This window comes from Vigna angularis, chromosome 10, assembly GCF_016808095.1.
Source record: "Vigna angularis cultivar LongXiaoDou No.4 chromosome 10, ASM1680809v1, whole genome shotgun sequence".
Lineage (NCBI taxonomy): Eukaryota > Viridiplantae > Streptophyta > Magnoliopsida > Fabales > Fabaceae > Vigna > Vigna angularis.
In genome coordinates this window covers 15,748,420-15,763,101 of record NC_068979.1, presented here as the reverse complement: position 1 = coordinate 15,763,101, position 14,682 = coordinate 15,748,420, and the positions used below count along the sequence as shown (strand labels likewise).

General features: G+C 38.9%; 1 long non-coding RNA gene across 1 annotated transcript; it reads right to left on the bottom strand.

Annotated features, from left to right (window-relative positions):
* Nucleotides 1-4,415: 4,415 nt before the first annotated feature.
* On the bottom strand, nt 4,416-10,037 carry LOC128194464 (uncharacterized). The gene is made up of 3 exons (XR_008245839.1): nt 9,798-10,037; nt 9,621-9,671; nt 4,416-4,487 (listed from the first exon to the last, which is right to left on the bottom strand). It is a non-coding gene; the product is annotated as an uncharacterized LOC128194464 (long non-coding RNA).
* Between the last annotated feature and the right edge of the window lie 4,645 nt (nt 10,038-14,682).

Genomic DNA, 14,682 nt, shown 5'->3' with positions numbered 1-14,682 from the left:
CTTTCATCCCACCACTCTCTTGCATGCACTTCTAACTTAGAGAGATATATGCTAAGAACATAATATTCACTCTCTCCATAAAACCAAGGATTTATTTTATCAATTTCTTTTTCCCAAGCTAGGTATGTTAATGCACCTATGTCTTTACCAAAGGATGAAAGATTCCTAGCTTGTTTAAACATTTCATCAACATTATCTAACCTAAAAGACCTATATGAACTATAACAAGACATCTTTTGTTTTTAAAAGTTTTCTTTGTGTGAAAGGTATACAAGATTCACACTTAGACAAGTCCCAGGTAAGAGAGGTGAGTCATGAAGACTGCTTAAGTACCAAGTCTTACCTTGCCAGAAATGTCTTAGGTTACTACTAGTTACCCTTTAAACAAAAATCACCTTTAAAATCAAAGAACACAACTCAAAAACAATCACAAACAAATAAGCACAATTAAAAGACTAGACTCTCGGACTCTAATGTGATAAGGCTTAGAGTTTAATCCCTTTTAGCCTAAGTCACCCCTAAACGTGAAACACAAAGCAAATCAATATTAAAGTCTACTCCTATGGTGAGGCTTGTTGCTTTGGCTAACAAGACTAGCTATACTAAAATTAAAGTGTGTGTGCATTGTACGTGTGTCCATGTGTGCATGTATGCATGTGTGCATGGGAGCCTGTGTGCATGTCTTCATTGTTGCATGTATGAATGTATGCATAAGTGCATGTTTGCATGTATGCATGTGCGCATGCATATGATTTCATGTGTATATGTACGTATGTAGGTATGCATGTGTGCACTGCATCTATGCATGTATGTTTGTGTGCATGTATGCATGAAAGCATGTGCGGGTTCATGTATGCATGTGTGCAAGCATGTGTATTGTATGCAAGTGTTCATGTGTGCATGTGTACATGTTTCCATGTATGCATGTGTACGTCTATGCAGGTTTGCATGTATGCATGCGTGCGTATGTGCGTGTATGCATGTGTGGTTGTGCATGTATGATTGTGTAAGTATGCGTGTGTGCATGGGTGTGTGCGAGTGTACATATGTGCGCATGTGCATGTATGCATGTGTGCATGTATGCATGTATGCCTGTGTACGTGTATTCATTTATGCGTGTGTGCATGTGTACCTGTGACATGTGTGCATGTATGCCTGTAAAATGTGTGCATGTATGCATGGGTGCATGCATGCTTGTGTGTGTGCGTTCATGTATGCTTGTATGCATGTATGCCTGTGTTCGTGTGTACATGTATGAACATGTGCATGTGTGTACGTATGCATGTTTGCATGTATGGATGTTTGAATGTGTGCATGAAGAAGCGTATTCATGTGCACGTACGCGTGCGTACCTGTGAGCGTGTGCATGTGTTCTTATGTCCATGTGCGCATGTGTGCACGTGTGCAGGTATACATGTCTGCATTTGTGCAGTTTTGCATTTCTGCATGCGTGCATCAATGCATGTATAAATGTATGCATTTGTGCATGTTTGAATGTATGCATGTGTACATGTTTGTGGATGCATGTGCATATGTACGTATGTATTAATGCTTTTGTGCATCTATGCGTGTAAGCATGTGAGCATCTATGCATGTATGCATGTGTGGGTTCATGTATGCAATGGTGCAAGTATGTGTATGAATATGCATATGTATGTATACATGTGTGCATGTGTGTGCCTATGTCTGTATGCACGTATGGATGTATGCATGTGTGCTTGTTTCCATATCTGCGTTTGCGTTTGCAGTTTCATTTAAGCGTGTGTGCATGTGTGCGTGTGTGCGAGTGTGTGTGTGTCCAAGTGTAGATGTATGCCTGTGTAGATTTATGCGTGTGTGGATGTATGCATGTGTGCATGTGTCTATGTGGGCACGTGTGGATTTATGCCAATGTAGATTTATGCATGTGTGGATGTATTGCATGTGTGCATGGGTGCATGTGTGGATGTATGCATGCATGTGTATGCATTTGTGCATGCATTTTCATATGTACGTATGCATGTATGCATGTGTGCATGTATGCATGTATGCATGTATGCATGTGTTCATATATCAATGTATGGATGTATGCATGTGTGTCTGCATGTATGCATGTGTGTTTGCATGTATGCATGTATGCTTGGGTGCATGTGTGCTTGTATGCATGTATGCATGAAAGCATGTGTGGGTTCATGTATGCATCTGTGCAAGCATCTGTATTGTATGCAAGTGTTCATGTGTGCATGTTTCCATGTATGCATATGTGCTTCTATGGAGGTTTGCATGTATGTATGTATGCATATGTGCATGTATCCATGTGTGGTTGTGCATGTATGATTGTGTAAGTATGCGTGTGTGCATGGATGTGTGCGAGTGTGCATATGTGCATGTATTCATGTGTGCGTCTATGCATGTGTGCATGTATGCATGTATGCTTGTGTGCGTCAATTCATTTATGCGTGTGTGCATGTGTACCTGTGACATGTGTGCATTTATGCATGTGTGCATGTATGCATGAATGCTTGTGTGCGTGCGTTCATGTATGCATGTATGCATGGGTGCATGTGTCCGTGTGTGCATGTATGGATGTTTGAATGTATGCATGAAGAAACGTATGCATGTACACGTACACGTGTGTACCTGTGAGCGTGTGCATGCGTTCTTATGTCCATGTGTGTATTGTGGATGTGGGCATGTGTGCACATATACATGTTTGCATTTGTTCATTTGTGCATTTTTGCATGTGTGCATTAATGCATGTATGAATGTATGCATATGTGCATGTTTGAGTGTATGCATGTGTGCATGCATATGGATGCATGTGCATATGTATGTATGTACTTACGCTTTTGTGCATCTATGCGTGTAAGCATGTGAGCTTCTATGCTTGTATGCATGTGTGGGATCATGTATGCAATGGTGCAATAATGTGTATGAATATGCATATGTATGTATGCATGTGTGCATGCGTGTGCATATGTTTGTATGCACGTATGGATGTATGCATGTATGCATGTATGCCTATAAGCATATGTGCATGTATGCATGTGTGCATGTGTGCTTGTTTGGATGTCTGCGTTTGCGTTTGCATTTGCATGTAAGCGTGTGTGCGTGTGTGCGAGTGTGTTTGTGTGCATGTGTAGATGTATGCATGTGTAGATTTATGCGTGTGTGGATGTATGCATGTGTGCATAGGTGCATGTGTCCATGATGGCATGTGTGGATTTATGCCAATGTAGATTTATGCATGTGTGGATGTATGCATGTGTGAATGGGTGCATGTATGCACATGTATGCATACGTGCATGTATGCATGAATGTGTATGCATTTGCATATGTACGTATGCATGTATGCATGTGTGCATCTATGCATGTATGCATCTATGCATGTGTTCATATATCCATGTATGGATGTATGCATGTGTGTCTTCATGTATGCAAGTATGCATGTGTGTTTGCATGTATGCATGTGTGCATGTATGCTTGGGTGCATGTGTGCTTGTGTACATGTGTGCATCTATCCATGTATGCATGTGTGCCTCTATGCATGTGTGCATGCATGCAAGAATGCCTGTGTACATGTGTGAATGTCTGCATGTGGGCATTTGTGCATATGGCAATGTGTCCACAGGTGCAAGTTTTCATTGGTGCATGTTTTTCATGTGTTTATGTATGCATGTGTGTGCATATTTGAATGTGTGCATGAATAAACGTATGCATGTGCACGTATACGTGTGTACATGTGAGAGTGTGTGCATGTGTTCATGTGTCCATGTGTGCATGTGTGGAAGTGTACATGTGGGCACGTATACATCTTTGCATTTGTGCATTTGTGCATGTTTAAATGTATTCATATCTGCATGTTTGCATGTACGCATGTGCGCATGCATGTGTATGCATGTGCATATGTATGTATGCAGTTATGCATGTGTACATCCATGCATCTATGCGTGTTAGCATGTGTGTATATATGCATGTATGCATCTAAGCATGTGTGAGTTCATAAATGCATGTGTGCAAGCATGTGTATTAATATGCATATGTATGTTTGCATGTATGCATGTATTTATATGTGCATGTATTGTTGTATGCATGTGTGCATGTGTGCTTGTTTGCATGTGCGTGTTTGCATGTGCATGTAACCGTGTGTGCATTGTGCCTGTGTGCGTTGTACGTGTGTGCATGTGTTCGTGTATGCATGTTTGGATTTATGCATGTATGCATGGGTCCGTGTGTGCATGTGTTCATGTGTGCATGTGTGCATTGTTGCATGTATGACTGTATGCATATGTGCATGTTTGCATGTATGCATGTGCGCATGCATATGTTGGCATGTGCATATGTACGGAGCAAGCGTTTTTAGTTTAAAAACCTAATTCACTGTCCCGTTTGCAATCATGAATAACTTTTGTGATGTAACTAGATTCAAGTGCAGGCTTACACGCTTTGATAAGCTTTTCTCCCCTTTCAATTGCATCAACCAAGTACACAGCATCAGGAAACGCAAGCTGCGAAAACAAAAATCTCGGATGAAATTCCATGCCAACAATCTAAACTATAAGTATATCACCACATGCTCATCTCACAAAATAACTAAAAAAAATAAGTCCTAAAAGAACACAATCATCAGCGAAAAATAAAAACCCACAACTAAAATCACAACACAACATGTGACGAGAGTGTAGAGAGTGCCTCTGCGACACAAGTCAAAACCCTCGTAATCAAAGCCAATGACGAGCTTCGATTGAGGTGATGATTCAAGGAAAAAGAGTTGATGACAAATTTATGAACACCGAAAAATGGCGCCACAAACTTGTTTAACAATCGGCAAGTGTGACCGAATCGTTTCAAGTAATAAACTCGGTAACACCAAGTATCATTCTCCCAAAGGACTCACTGCCTAGTTTAGTTATGTGATTCGTTGATTATTTAAGACTTAAGAACGAAATAAGTGCAGTTTAATATGCAAAACAGAAAATAAACATGTATGCATGAATTTGATCAATGGCTAAAACAAAATACAAACACTTCAATGGAATATATGGATGAGTATGTTGTTGGGGTTATCAATTTCATCTTATCCACTCTCATATACTTTAGGAATTCAACATTCTTTTCATCATTGTTAATGCCACTCTCTAAATTACCTTGCAAGAAGGCCTATCCCTAATTACGAGTTCATACGATTCCTAGCATTCCTAATAATTAGTTCTTTTAGTGCAGGAGCTTAACGGCAACCAATATACTATTGGGAGAAATTCCCCGGATCTAGACTTCCCCGTACGTTCCCGTATCGACAAAATCAATAATCATGCATTAAATGAGTTAAACAAAGCAAGCATTGAGCAAAGAGGAAAAACCCTAACTAATGATGAAAGAAAGCATAGGTCTTAAATATAAGATGTAAAAACAAATTCCATATATGAGAGTTTCACAAGACTACATTGATTCCCCAACAACAATACAAGGTTTAGTTCACCATATTCATGGTGAAACTAGATGAATAATAATGAAAGAATGAAAGATAAAACCCTAGAAAGGTGAAGAGGTAGCCTGAGTATCCAAGATCCTCCTTCAAAGGGGTGGAAGAGAGAGTGTTTGCTTCGTCCCAGCCAAAGATACAAACCCTAGGACTTCCTAAAGCTTATATACTATTCTAAAATTACAGAAAATTTAGGCCCAAGCCCATAAGTGTGGTGCTCAGCGGTAAGTGTGTGAGTTGGTTTCTTCCCCTCAGCAGCCATTTTCCCCCTCAGCGGATCCCCCGTGAGCCCCTGAGTGCCGCTCAGCGGTAAACTACCGCTGAGCGACAGTTGCGGCTTCTCCTTATGCACTTTGTGATGTCTTTTCTGATTCCATCTCTCTCCTTCTTCACTTCTTTCACCAAATTCACCTTAAAACCTACACAAAAACACTGAAATCAAGCATAAACCTGTCCAGCTCTCTTATTTCGGAAAATATGAACAAAAGCATGATTTCAAGCTAGTTTCTAAGGGTTAAAGGTTGCTTTTAGTATCAATTTCAAGCATAAAAATAACAGTTTTTCAACTGTTATCACAACCCCAAACTTAGAACTTTGCTTGTCCTCAAGCAAACAAGATGTAACGCAATCTTCTACCAATTCATATGATGGTTCACTCATTCAAAAATCTTCTTTTCAAGATAAGTAAAGACTTCAATCAAACTTATGACCAAGATTTCAATCAAGATGTGCACATGCTTTAGTGTTCACAAAGTTATTTAATATCCAACAAATGTTATTTTTCATGAATGATCAATCAATTAGGCATGGATGTTCATGTGCTCATGGAATACTTCCTCACCAGGTCTCACACTCAAGTGTATAAGAGGTAATCACTCATTCACTCCACTATCACAATGTCACATGAATCAACTTTGCCTTTCATTTAACCACAATCAAAAACATTAACAAGCATGCATCATCACAAGGATTTTTCAATGGCTTATAACGTGGCTGGGCTAACAAGAAAATTGGTTTTTCTGGATCAAAATCCTTGAGTTAAGAGAATCATAACAACACAATTATTCTTATTTTTCCCAACTTTCTTTTTTCATTGAGCTTTGCTTTTTCTTTTCTTTTCTTGTCTTTTTAATTTTCTTTTCATATTCTTAATTCTTAGCTCAATGCTTTTCCTTTTTCATGCTTTCCCAACAACCCCAAACTTGAACATTTAACAATACCACACAAGATTTTCTACTTAACTCAAGGTAAAGCTTTTCAACAAGGGTTTTCAATTTATGTTCAAGGCAAAGGGTTCAAAGGATAGAACACAAAGTGTTCTCTTTTAATGGGCTAACTTTATGAATTTGGCCAATAAAAAGGGTTCCAACAAACGGCCTTGATCATATGATGCAAAACAAGCAATTGATTCAATCATAGAAAACCTGGGCAAAATCATTCATGTTTCCAAAGTAATAGCATTCAATCAATAAAAACTCTGGAGCTCAAAACCTCACATATAAGCTCATTCACATTTGACATACACATCCTGCTTAATCTCACAATCACAATCATAATATCCTACATTTGTTCACAAAGCTTGTGAATCACCTGTATAAGCATTTTATGTACACATCTATCTCAACATCAATCAATCAATAATCATCATCAAGCATTACTTATCACACAATCACAGTCAATAGCAAACCATCATAACAAATCAGGTTTCCAATAGAGTACATCAACCTTAATCTAAAACAAAAGTAAATAAGTTCAGAACACTTAAACCAACAAAAGCATCAGTTCATGATAGCATTCATCAGTAAATGCTATCTCAGCTCCTCATCAATCTGAGCTTTCCTCTGTATCTTCCTCTTCTTCCTCATCTTCATCATATTCAAATGCATCATCATCATCAGCTTCATCTTCTTCCATCTCCCTAACTGAAGCTTCAGCTGCTTCAGCTCCTCCTCCTTGAACCGGCTCCTCTGGCCAAGCTACCACATTATGGAATTCCTCCATAGTCCACCTGTGAGCTGGAGGTGTATCATACATCCCCACAATCATCTCAGCAGTAGCCACCTGCCCTCTATGAATGGACTGTAACTGAGCACCTATAAGAGACATGTACATGTCCCTCATCTGGAACGGTTCTGCTTCATGTGTCTCAACAGATGTCTGGTTCTGTGCTTGCCCTCTCTCTCTACGAGCATGGCGTGGTGGAACTGGCTGAGCTTCCTCCTCACCTCCACAGTACTGTCTGTAATAGGCCTCATCAATGGCTTTTCTTGGCCTTTCAAATGGTGGAGCAGAAGTGTCCACCCAAGCTATCTTGCAAAGGTGAGTGATTAAGGAGGGATGTCCTAGGGGTGCTTTGTTATTTGAGGTATTGGCACACACACTAATCTCATCAGCTATCACCTGCCCAATATTAACATTTAAGTTCCTGATAGCACAGTAGATGAAGAGTGCCCTGCTGAGAGTAATATCTGACACATGTGAACATGGCTGAATGTTGGCATGAGAAAATGCAATCCAATACTTTGCAAGAGGAGTCAGATCAGTCCTCCTAATGTTTACCACTGAGCCAGATCTATTCCTTTGGAAGTGTCCTCCAAGTATACATAGTACTCTCTCTACATCCTCAAAATCAGCCCCTTCCTCCATGCAAAGAGCAAACTGGCACTGCTCACCAGCCCACACAGTATCCAGGAAGTTATTGATAGAATCAGGATCATACCTGATAGCATGGCCTCTGACATAGCCCAAATAATTTTCAACTGGATAATCACCAATCTTCTTTGCATTAGTGTAGAATTCTTTTACCACAGCTATGTTAGCAGGTGTAGGAGTCCCCGGCAACGGCGCCAAAAACTTGATGACAAATTTATGAACACCGAAAATCGGCGCCACAAACTTGTTTAACAATCGGCAAGTGTGACCAAATTGTTTCAAGTAATAAACTCGGTAAGACCAAGTATCGTTGTCCCAAAGGACTCACGGCCTAGGTTAGTTATGTGATTTGTTGATTATTTGAGACTTAAGAACAAAATAAGTGGAGTTTAATATGCAAAACAGAAAATAAACATGTATGCATGAATTTGATCAATGGCTAAAACAAAATACAAACACTTCAATGGAATATATGGATGAGTATGTTGTTGGGGTTATCAATTTCATCTTATCCACTCTCATATACTTTAGGAATTCAACATTCTTTTCATCATTGTTAATGCCACTCTCTAAATTACCTTGCAAGAAGGCCTATCCCTAATTACGAGTTCATACGATTCCTAGCATTCCTAATAATTAGTTCTTTTAGTGCAGGAGCTTAACGGCAACCAATATACTATTGGGAGAAATTCCCCGGATCTAGACTTCCCCGTACGTTCCCGTATCGACAAAATCAATAATCATGCATTTAATGAGTTAAACAAAGCAAGCATTGAGCAAAGAGGAAAAACCCTAACTAATGATGAAAGAAAGCATAGGTCTTAAATATAAGATGTAAAAACAAATTCCATATATGAGAGTTTCACAAGACTACATTGATTCCCCAACAACAATACAAGGTTTAGTTCACCATATTCATGATGAAACTAGATGAATAATAATGAAAGAATGAAAGATAAAACCCTAGAAAGGTGAAGAGGTAGCCTGAGCATCCAAGATCCTCCTTCAAAGGGGTGGAAGAGAGAGTGTTTGTTTCGTCCCAGCCAAAGATACAAACCCTAGGACGTCCTAAAGCTTATATACTATTCTAAAATTACAGAAAATTTAGGCCCAAGCCCATAAGTGTGCCGCTCAGCGGTAAGTGCGTGAGTTGGTTTCTTCCCCTCAGCGGCCATTTTGCCCCTCAACGGATCCCCCGTGAGCTCCTGAGTGCCGCTTAGCGGTAAACTGCCACTGAGCGGCAGTTGCGGCTTCTCCTTTTGCACTTTTTGATGTCTTTTCTGATTCCATCTCTCTCTTTCTTCACTTCTTTCACCAAATTCACCTTAAAACCTACACAAAAACACTGAAATCAAGCACAAACCTGTCCAGCTCTCTTATTTCGGAAAATATGAACAAAAGCATGATTTCAAGCTAGTTTCTAAGGGTTAAAGGTTGCTTTTAGTATCAATTTCAAGCATAAAAATAACAGTTTTTCAACTGTTATCAGGAGGCTACAGTGACACACCTTATACCACTTCGAATCTTCTTAAACATCAATATAATCGCCTCAATCAAACTTTCGAACCGAACCATAAAGCATTATGTGCTAATGAAAGAAACAAAAGAGGGATTAGGGTTCACGAGTTTTTGCAATGTCGGGCTCGCGACTCCTAGCATTTGAACGAACAAAGAGGCTACCTACTAGGACCCAGTGAGCGTCACCTTAACCAATAACAACAACAAACTTCGTCACCGTCTCTGACGAACTCCGTCACCGAACGCCACACAACATCAAACGACACACAATGGAGAGATGAAGGAGATTAGTTTGAAGATGCAGTGGTGAGACGGTGGTCATAGACACGGAGGAAAAATGACAATGCTTCGACAACAATACCTAGGGTTCAATGTCTTTAGGAATTGCTTCTTCAGTCTCGTACGAAATTCGTGAAATGAAAAATGTTGGGGGAGAACACGGGTACCACACAGCGACAACGTCACCTTGGAAGACCACGATTGGAGGCAAGGAATCCTAGGGTTTGAGTGACGAAGATGATGGATCGACGAACGAAGATGATGGTTCCAAATGATGAAGGGGAATGATGGATCGACGAACGAAGATGATGGTTTGAGCGACGAAGATGATGGATCGACGAACGAAGATGATGGTTCCAGATGATGAAGGGGAATGACTATGATCGATGAGAAGAATCACTTGATGACAAGAATGGCCAGAGAAGAAGCTATGATCGATCGAGAGGGAAGAAAAGAGTCGAGAGGAAAGAAAGAGTTGAGACGAAGAAGGGCTCAAGAACTTTCCAACAACACTCATTCTCTGCCTATTACGTTTTCTTTTAAGGTTTAATTTGTTAATTTTTTTTCTTTAATATCTGTATATAATATCCTGGAGGAAACCCAATTACATTCAGATATTATGTAAAGTTTTATCCTTGAGAAAACTCCAACCAAAAGGCGCCAGCATTATGTACAGATCTAAAGTACGAATAATCCGTATAAAAACTTTTTTTCTATTACATAACTTATCCGTATATAAAATTCATATATAACAAAATAATTATGTACGGATAAAGATCCGTATGTAATAATCCATATTTAAATGACCTTTTTCTTGTAGTGTGCTTACATGCACACAAGCTTATATACATAGATGTAGTCATGCATAAATGCACACATGCATAGATGCCCTGCCAGCTTTTTTCACCTTTAATTTTACTTTTTATCTCTCTTTTTTATTCATCTAAATTCTTGTTTACTTTTATATTTTTAATATATTAATATTTTTTTTCGTATCTAATTTTTTGGATTTTATATTGTTAAAGTATAAGTCCTTATATATTTTTCTTATTATTAAAACATAGTTTTATCACACCTCTCTATTGAATCCCCGTGGAAAAAAGTAATCCAAGAAAGTTACTTTATAATTGAATGGCTTTTGATTGTTTCAATTGGATTTTTTTGTATTTAATTTATTGGTGAATATTATAAAACTGATGACCTAGATGTGAAACGAACTGAATAGTCGTATGAATTCAACATAGGTGACAAATCGACTTTGGAATTTTTGCTTATATAAAAAAATATAGTGGATGGGAATAAGAGAAGAATTTTGTGGTCAAATACATGCTTAATGAATCTTGTAAGATATTGCTATAGATTTTATGCTTTAGATATATGGAAAGTATCATTTGATCTTTGCACCATCTCAATTGACATTTCTAATAGTGTTAAATGATGTGTTACTGTCAGGAGAAGAGCACGATGGAGAGAATGAGAAGTGTTACTCAGCAAAAGTTTTCGAACTTGTCTTCACATTTTTAAAACAATGGCAAGCACTGCCACAAGGCCTTTGCAATCAAATGTAACATCATCAACATCATCAAGACTTTTCTATTCACTTGGTAAATCTTCTACTTAGCAACACAAGAATTGAAGATTCTTTATTTGGTGTTTAGAGCCATCGCCTTGATGATAAATGGCTAGTTAGTGGTATTGGTGGAACAATTCTTAGATAGTTTTTCATAGATAACTAATTGTATAAATAGTTTAATTTACTATTATGTTTACCATATTATGAATTTTACTACTTATATATGAATATATTTGACTTTTAAATGTGAAATCCTTGAGATGTAATTTGACAATTGTGTTTGTCTCTTTTCAGTTATATGTAACTCTTAGTTATTGGGTGCAGATGTGAGTTCATTTAATTTTTTTTTTATAAAATCATAAAGTTACATACGGATTTTTTTGTATGTAAATATATACGGATTTTTTTATATTATATACGAATTTTTTTGTACGTAATTATATACGGATTTTTCTGTACGTAATTATATATAGATTTTATATACAGATTTTTCCATATATAAGTTATATACGGATATATCCGTATATAATTTAACTACGATAGTTTTATGTCCGGATTTTTGTCCGTATATAAGTCGTATGTGTGCATGTATGGATGTCTTCATGTGTGCATGTATAAATGTGTTCATGTGTCCATGTGTGCATGTATGGATGTGTACATGTGCGCACGTATACATCTTTGTATTTGTGCACTTGTGCATGTGTTAATGTATGTATGGGTGAATGTATGACTGTGTGCATATCTGCATGTTTGCATGTATGCATGTGCGCATGCATGTGTATGCATGTGCATATGTACGTATGCAGTTATGCATGTGTACATCTATGCATCTATGCGTACTAGCATGTGTTCATCTATGTATGTATGCATGTAAGCATATGTGGGTTCCTGTATGCATGTGTGCCAGCTTGTGTATTAATATGCATATGTATGTATGCATGTACGCATGTATTTATATGTGCATATATGGTTGTATGCATGTGTGAATGTGTTCTTGTATGCATATGTGCGTTTGCATGTGCATGTAAGCGTGTGTGCATGTGTTCATGTATGCATGTTTGGATTGATGCGTGTGTGCATGTATGCATGTGTGCATTGTTGCATGTGTGAATGTATGCATATGTGCATGTTCGCATGTATGCATGTGCGCATGCATATGATTGCACGTGTATATGTCCGTATGTAGGTATGCATGTGTGCATCTATGCATGACTACATCTATGCATGCAAGCTTGTGTGCACGTATGGATGTATGCATGTGTGGGTTCATGTATGCAAGCATGTGTATTGTATGCAAGTGTTTATGTGTGCGTGTGAACATATTTCCATGTATGCATGTCTGCGTCTATGCAGGTTCGGATGGATGCATGTAGGCATATGTGCATGTACGCATGTGTGGTTTTGCATGTATGATTGTGTGTAAGTATGCGTGTGTGCATGGGTGTGTGTGAGTGTGCATATGTGCGTATGTGCATGTATGCATGTGTGCATCTATGTGTCTATGCATGTGTGCATGTATTCATGTATTCCTGTGTGCGTGTATTCATTTATACGTGTGTGCATGTGTGCCTGTGTGCCTGTGACATGTGTGCATGTACGCATGTGTGCATGTATGCTTGTGTGTGTGCGTTCATGTGTGCATGTATGCTTGTATGCATGTGTGCATGTGTCCATGTGTACATGTATGCAAATGTGTATGCGTGTATGTATGCATGTGTGCATGTATGGATTTCTTAATGTGTGCATGAAGAAACGTATGCATGTGCACGTACGCGTGTGTACCTGTGAGCGTGTGCATGCGTTCTTATGTCCATGTGTGGATGTGTGCACGTATACATGTCAGCATTTTTGCATTTTTACATTATTGCATGTGTGCATGAGTGCATGTATGAATGTATGCATATGTGCACGTTTGAATGAATGCATGTGTGCATGCATTTGGATGCATGTGCATATGTACGTATGTACTTATGCATTTGTGCATCTATGCGTGTAAGCATGTGAGCATCTATGCATGTATGCATGTGTGCGTTCATGTATGCAATTGTGCAAACAAGTGTATAAATATGCATATTTATGAATGCATGTGTGCATGCGTGTGCATATGTCTGTATGCACGTAAGGATGTATGCATGTATGCATGTATGCATGTATGCCTATATGCATATGTGCATGTGTGCATGTGTGCTTATTTGCATCTCTGCGTTTGCATTTGCATCTAAGGGTGTGTGCATATGTGCGTGTGTGCGACTGTGTATGTGTGCATGTGTAGATGTATGCATGTGTAGATTTATGCGTGAGTGGATGTATGCATGGGTGCATGTGTCCATGTCGGCATGTGTGGATTTATGCCAATGTGCATTTATGCGTGTGTGGATGTATGCATGTGTGCATGGGTTCATATGAATGTATGCATACGTGCACGTATGCATTTGTGGATGCATTTGCATATGTATGTATGCATGTGTGCATCTATGCATGTATGAATGTGTGCATCTATGCATGTATGCATCTATGCATGTGTTCATATATACATGTATGGATGTATGCATGTGTGTCTGCGTGTATGCATGTAAGCATGTGTGTTTGCATGTATGCATATATGCATGTATGCATATGTGCATGTATGCTTGAGTGCATGTGTGCATCTATGCATGTATGCATCTGTGCATTTATGCATGTGTGCATGCCTGGATGAAGGCCTGTGTACGTGTGTGAATGTGTGCATGTGGGCCTTTGTATGCACGTATGGATTTATGCATATGTGCATGTGTGCATGTGTGCTTGTATGCATGTGTGCGTTTGCATATGCATGTAAGCGTATGTCCGTTTGCATATGCATGAGTGGATGTGTGCATGTGCATGTATGCATACATGCATGTATGCATACATGCATGTATGCATGCATGTCTATGCGTGTATGTATGTGTGCATCTATGCATGTATGCACCTATGCATCTACGCATGTGTTCATCTATCCATGTATGGATGTATGCATGTGTGTTTGCATGTATGCATGTGTGGTTGCATGGATGCACGTATCCATGTGTACATGTATGCTTGGGTGCATGTGTGCATCTGTACATGTGTGCATCTATGCAGGTATGCATGTGCGTATCTATGCATGTGTGCATGCATGCATGTATTCATGTGTACGTGTGTGGATGTGTGCATGTGGGCATTTGTGCATATGGCCATG